Source organism: Monodon monoceros, unplaced genomic scaffold (genome assembly GCF_005190385.1).
Source record: "Monodon monoceros isolate NGI ecotype Baffin Bay Population unplaced genomic scaffold, NGI_Narwhal_1 Super_Scaffold_18, whole genome shotgun sequence".
In the NCBI taxonomy this organism is placed as follows: Eukaryota; Metazoa; Chordata; class Mammalia; order Artiodactyla; family Monodontidae; genus Monodon; species Monodon monoceros.
Window position 1 is genome coordinate 19798096 of NW_021703774.1, and position 7287 is coordinate 19805382.

Consider the following 7287-nt stretch of genomic DNA (forward strand, 5'->3'; position numbering starts at 1 on the left):
TCACCACAGGCCAGTTCCTGTCCAAGAGCAAATTCCTCCCCAAGAGAGCTAATGCCTGGTTCCTTACCCTTGCAGCTTGAGAGAAAACCAACATCCCAATAGCCTATGACCTTGCTAGCAAGCCTTCTAATTTGCTAGTAGGATATGGACAACCTCTTACTCCAAATACCTTACCTCTCTGTAGCCATTTTCACTGAGACAATAATGATTCACTTGGTTAGACCTTGCGTTTTCCCTTAATGAAATGAATAATGCAGATGGTTCTAGCTATCGGCTCTAATGGGCAAAAAGTAAGCACTTAAGGTCTTCAGCTCCAATCTTCTGTTCATTTCTTATTGCTGGAATTTCATATTCATTTCTTCTTGTTAGATGGCTAAACAGGAAGATGGTAGAAATGGTAAGCCGGCATTTTCTCAGCCTCACCCTGCCAAGCCTCGCACGAAGGAATTCTCAGCTGCTTTTGTCTCTTTGCCATGTTGTGCTTTAGGCTCCCCGGGCATCCGCATCTGTAATTGCAGATGTGGCGGTACTCCCCCAGAGGTGGCCACTGACGTTGGGTTTCCTCTCCTTCACTGTCCTTACCTTGTTTCTTGCGGTCCTCTTTGGCTGCCCTGAGGAGGGCTCCTGCGGAACCATTGTTAATCACCCGATCTCTCTTAGGGGCCCACCTTGCTCTCCGGCACCCAGGTGGTCAGCACCTTCCCCCTTCTCCCTGCCCAGGAGGACTGGAACGTTGTGGGCGCCCATGGGTTCTCCGTGTGGGGCAAGATGAGGCGCGTGGTCCCCAGTGCTGGTCCAGCCTTTGGGAGCCTCTCTCATCCCTCATTCTTCTCCCCGATCAGCTCTTGCAGTTCTGGTCCTTCTGCAGGTAATCGGGAACCACGTGGGTGGTTCTTTGATGGTTCCTGGTCTGCTGCTTATTTCCTGCCCAGACTGGAACTCCACCATGGTGGAAACATTTGCTGCTGCCACACCCTCTTCCCCTTCAACATCAAATAACACGGTCTCTCCATCTCCTACACTGTGAAGGTCCTTCCTGAGCTTATTCTCTTTAGGGAAGTCTGGTGTACAAATATATCTTCTTTAATGCCATTCCTGTTGATGAAACCATAACCATTTCTTATATTAAACCGTTTTACTGTTTCCAAAACCTTCGTTGCTATGACTTCCTTGTCCCTACTGGCAGGTGCCACCAGTGTGAGGCTGCCTGGGCCGCCCCCTGACAGCTGCAACTCCTTCCATGTTGTGATGGTAACCAGGCCATTTGTAGCAGTGGGGCTGCTCAAAGCTCTCTGGGGTCCGCTCCTACCTTTTTCTGATTAAACAAAAAATACTTGTAGCAACCGCATTGGATAGAAGGTCTTCCATTGTACTTGGAGTGTCTTCAAACTAATTGAATTCGACACATATTTACTGAACATCTCCTATTTGTGAAACTCTTGTTGTTACTGGCCCCAGGGATTACAAGGGTTGGTAGGGAGCATGGACAAATAATAAAAATAATTGCACAGAGCAAGTAACAGAAAAAGTCAAAATAGATCATGTTTGGTAAGAAAATCAGAAAAATATTTCATGAAAAAGTGGCATTTGAGATAAGCCTTGAAGGATGTGTTGGTTTTCATCACAAAGATAGAAGGAGGAAGGATGTTCATGACAGAGATTACAGCATTTTTCTGATTGGCAATTTTCCTCTCAATATTGTCAGGACCAACTCACTTAACTATCAGTATCCACAAATTCCACTAAGGGTTAGCTGTTATCTTTTTCTCTCCCCCTGCCCTGAAACTGCACTATGGGATGTAGAAAAGCATGTGCTTTGGTGGGCTAAAAGTTATTTTCATTTATCAACTTCTGCTTTCAAGGGCAGAAATGACAAATGGGATGCTGAGCCATTCTTACTTGTCCAGATAAAATATGCTCTAGAAATTGATTGGATGCACACCCACCATTCTCCTCATTGCCGACCACCAATACATCAACTGTCACCAAGTGATAACAGCCCACAACTGTAGTGGCCAGATATTGATTTCTTCTGTAGTCAGCAGTAGTTGAAGTTGGGCTTATGTGCACGCGCGCGCACGCACGCACGCATACACACACACATACCAGAATATACTTTAAAGTTTACGGCCAGGGACTTCCCTGGTGGTGCAGGTTAAGAATCTGCCTGCCAATATAGGGGACATGGGTTCGATCCCTGGTCCAGGAAGATCCCACATGCCGTGGAGCTACTAAGCCCGTGCGCCACAATTACTGAGCCTGCGCTCTAGAGCCCATGAGCCACAATTACTGAAGCCCGTGTGCCTAGAGCCCGCGCACTGCAACAAAGAGTAGCCCCCGCTCACTGCAACTAGAGAAAGCCTGCATGCAGCGATGAAGACCCAACGCAGCCAAAAATTAATTAATTAATTAATTATTTTTTAAAAAGCTTATGGCCAAATGAATTAAATATGTTTCTTTCAGAAAAAGTGTTTTCATTTTCTAGGACAAGAGTTTTTTCATCCTCTAATTAGAAGTAACTCAAATAAAATTTTATCAAATTGCTTACAAGGAGGCATAACCAGCCCAACCCCACAAATATACAAAAATCTAGGTTGGTACTACTTATGTCACTTTTCTCAATTCTTTACAATATGACTTACCATGAGCAGGTTAAGTTACAGAAGGAGAATAGGTAAAACATTCACAGCATGGTAAAGATACTAAGAAACAAGCATTATATCCTCTGTGAATCCAATTATATATACCTTTCAATGTGTCCATTGTTCTGAGTTATGTTGTCCAACTTTCCTCCATTAGGGTGGATAATGGAGCATGAACTGTATCTGGCAAAATCTATGACCTAGGAGTAGGCCAGGCCCTAAGCAAAATTATGGAGTAGGAAAAAATATGTCTTTAACATCCTTGGATATTAACAATGATATTGAACAATTTCTTTCCCTGGCTACCCAATACTCCCTTTTGAATAATTTCCTTACCTGGCTACCCAATCCTCCCTTTCTGTGACCTCTTTCAGATCTTCTCTCTTGAATGATATCCTACAATCAAGATCTCCCTTGTCTTATTTTAGGTTATCAGCATTTTATATCCTGTATTCTGTTCCATAAAAGATACAGTCTCTGTTCATGAATGTTAAGCCAAAGAGAGTTTTCTTGATGATAATTTACGGCCTGTGGCTAGCCAAAGGGATTGTTCATATTTTTTAAATCACATCCTCTAATAGCACATTCAAGTTATTGTGCAGCTGAGGAAAAATATATCAAAGTGCCTGGTGAACCACGAATAGCACCATAAATGAAAGGAATTATTACTACAGGTGTTTCCCTCTATCAGAAAGTAGAGCATTCCATGAAACCCTCTGTAAGCTGAAATGACATAAAGCAAAGAAGCAATTACCTTAGGACACATCTTGCAAGATAAAGCACAGATGCTTCCAGACACAGGTCAAAGCTCTGGCAGCTTGATGTTGAGATACTGAGCGTAGTTTCCAGGAAGGAGATTGGCAGTGCCACTCTCACTGCTGGGGTGTGCACTGCCTCTATAACCACTCACTGCAAAACAAACACTGAATGCTATTTTCATTTTCTGCCTTTTTCATAAAAGCAAAAATTCTTCAGGTTTTTTTCGGTTACCAAAAACAGGCACTAATGTAGGTCTTTGTAAAAATGAAGTAGCGCAAAGCAAACTTTCAAAACGTGGGGAATTCTTGTATCGTTATTATTTCTCTACCTGTATAAAGAGTCAGTACAGTGTGGGAGCAGGCTTGTCCTGGCTTGCAGGAGCAGATTGTGTATATCTCTTGCCCCAGCTCCACAATCAGTGACGTCATGTTGGTAGTTTGAAATCAGCCATGATTTACATGGTAGGACTATTTACACCACAGTAATTGGCAAATACTACTTACCAGGGCTTCCTCCAGCAACCCCCAAAGAACCCATTTACTAGTGCATCCCTGAATAAGATCAAACTTTTTGATCTTATGGCCCACTGAGTTATCCCATCTTCCTAATGAGCCCTCCTGATTAGGCCCCTCCTCCCTTGCCCATACAACAGCAAAGAATTTGGCTGCAGAGATACAAATCTCAATTAACTATATCAACTAGCACCACCATGTCTTTCCTCCTCACTGGTATATGCCAACACCTACATTGCCTGAAGTATAGCATACAAAATGTCTTTGTTGATTAAATAAACAGACATACTGCATCTATACATGCGCCTGCTTTGTGCAAACACTCCTGCACACACACACACACACACACACACACACACACACACGAATCTGAGTTAACATAAGGGAGATATTTATTTAAAAAATACTTCAGTAATAAAGGACAGTTTTATTTTTTATGTTAGAATATTTATTTGGTTTATTACCAAAGACCTAAAATTCCTGGAAAAGCAAGTATTAACAACTGACAGGCTAAGAAGCTATTTCAATATGTAGAAAAGCATGTTATGATGCTTTTAAGTTTTAATATGCTCTTAAAAGAAAGACTAACTTTTGAAAGTCAAGTTGTCCGAAACAAATCTTTTTAGGTCCTCAAGTTGTGGCAATAAGCTTCATGGACCAAATTGCCTAATCTTATCTCATCCTGCTTCCAACTCGAGAATCCCTTCCTCTCTTCTTCCTTCCTTATATTCCATTCACTCTTCAGGAGGGCTTCGGTGAAAACACTGGTGACCTTCCTTCCAAATGTCAATCTCCAAGCCACTTCTTAGTCTTTGTCATCCCTCTTTGGCCTATGGACTGTTGTCCTCTCCCATTAGTCTCATTACGGCCACATTCAATCTCACCCAGACTGGCAGTGTGTATCAGCATCCCTCCTCTGGCATGCCTCCAGGCCACTGCCGGTTCCACAGCTCCTGGCTCTCACTTTCCCTTGCTCTTTGACTCTTGACCCTGGGTGTGCTCCACATTTTGGCTGCCATTCCCCCACCTTGCACTCTGCATTGTCAGATGCTGGCACATAGAAGGCTCCTGTTAGATCTGCATTGCATAACTGAACATGTTTCTTAGCCACACACACACCCAGGTGCACACATACACACACAACTCAACACACCCCTTATCTCACACAGCCTTTAGCGCTCACCACGTGTGGATGCCTGCCCCCTGCCTTCCAGTGCCACCTAGGGCTCTCTTTACTGCAATTCCCCTCTTTGCCTCTAGGGGGCAAACTGTACCTCAGTCCCAGGCTGATGCAGAAAGAGCCCTTCATAAAATTCTCCCCTCTCCTGAGTCCTGTGAGCCTCCTCCACCCATCTGCTTTTGCAGTCTTGGTTGTAGGGCTCCCATCTCTGCCTTTCTTTGCCCTTCTCTAGTCTCACTTCCAGAGTTACTCTTAAAATCCTATCTCTACATACTTATAATTCCCAAATCCAGATTTGGAGAACTCAATTAAATCTCTATTTGTAGATTCCACAGACACCAAAAACTTCGTAAGTCCCACACCAAACATTTTATCTTCTCCCCCAAACACATTTTACTTCCTGTTAATGGAACCAACAGATCCTAATTATTCCTGTGAGAACTCCTGAGGCACCTGTGATTCCTCCCTCTCCCCAGTCTCCATTTATTCACTAAATCCTGTCTGGGCTCTCTGCATCACCACCAGCAGCTGCCATTGTTCAGGCCTCAGATATTTCTCATGCAAACCTTCACAATAAAATGCTTCTTCTTCAATCCACCTGCCATACTTTGTTACTCTTATCTTTCTAAAACCCCAATATGATGACATCACACTTTGGTATTTCCCCTTTTGCCAAGTGCAAAACAGCAATATTTGCATAAGATGATTAGCAGACTGCCTCCATCCGAATATTAAAAGCCAGGCTTATAATATAGATTTTTGAACCCCACTTCAAACCAACTGAATCAAATCAGTGGGTCCCAGAAATCTTCATATTCAGCCAACTTCCTGGGTAAACCTTCAACCCAGTAAAATTTGAGAGTCTCTGGCCTACAGGCTCCTCTGTAGGACATATAAGGCCTTTCACCATCTGGCCCTTTTTACCAGTCCCTTCACCCCATGCCTTGTGCAGACTGTTCCTTCATCCTGGAATGTCCTCTGCCTTTTTGCTGCCAAATCTCACTAGGGCATAGCCCTAAATTCAATTCCTCTGTGGCATTTTCCATGATGCCACTGGTTATAACCAATCCCTAGGTCCTCAGAACTTTCTATGATACCTTTATTACACGGTATCTCTCTGCACTATAGTCACTGTTCTAGTATTGATTTCCTTGTTACACCAAACACTTCTAAAGAACAAGAACCAGGTTTAATGGATCTCTTTACCCCCAGTTTCTGACACATAGTAAGTGGCCAATAAAATGATATTCGAATGAATGACTGAATAAACAAATCATCTACCACCACAATACCAAGAGCACACCCTGGAGATAGCAACATTTAGAACACACCTCAATATAAACATAATGGTGCTGACAGCTCCCTGATGAATCTGAAAGTGTCATGCATTCATTCCATCAGACCAAGAGGACCTAAATTTCATTCCTGAAATCCAGAGGCCATCACAAGGAGAGGCCATCACAAGGAGATCCAGATCATTCTTCAAAATCAAGAGCATAGACACAGATTCAGCTAACTTGTGTTAACAGAGTCAATTGTAGAAAAGCCAAAAGCTAAGACCTAATTCTAAGACCAATGTGTAACTAAAGATATGTTTGTTTGTTTTCAAAAAATAAAAAAACAACCAAGGCTCTGGATGGGACTTGCCACCTGTCTTCTGTCCAACAGTTGATGGCATTTGTTGAACAACCCCTGAGTTCATTAATTTGACCTGTGGCCCAGGGATAGGAGTGAGGGAATAAGGGGGAGGAGGTCACAGGTTTCATCCTTTCCAAGAGTTTACAGTCTAGGGTGAACCACCTAACTGTTGCATGGCAAAAATCCAAGAATAAAAACAAAGCAGCATGGTGGAAACTGCAAATCAACCTCATATGAAAACAAAGTCCACAGCTGCTGAGGGAACACAGGGAAAAGGAAGAGATCAGATTTGTTTATAATCACAGAAGTTGGCACTGGAAGGGGCTGGGTAGACCGTCTAACACTGCTTTCAATTTACAAATGAAAACCAAATACAGAGATGACTTTTCCAAAGTCATTCCAATAATTTATTTAACCAAGAAAGCTCTCAGGTAAAAGTGAGGTAAGCCTGGAAAAAAGAGAAAGTGAGCATTGCACAGGGATATTCTGGAGGAGGAAATAACATAGGTAGGTGGAGAAAAAGAAAGCAGCTTTTGAGGAAGGATAAGAGACGAAT

The 7287-nt window shown here is 42.9% G+C and overlaps 1 pseudogene; it reads right to left on the minus strand.

Annotated features, from left to right (window-relative positions):
* Positions 1-419: 419 nt before the first annotated feature.
* LOC114897802 lies at positions 420-3829 on the minus strand (annotated as a pseudogene).
* Positions 3830-7287: the final 3458 nt, after the last annotated feature.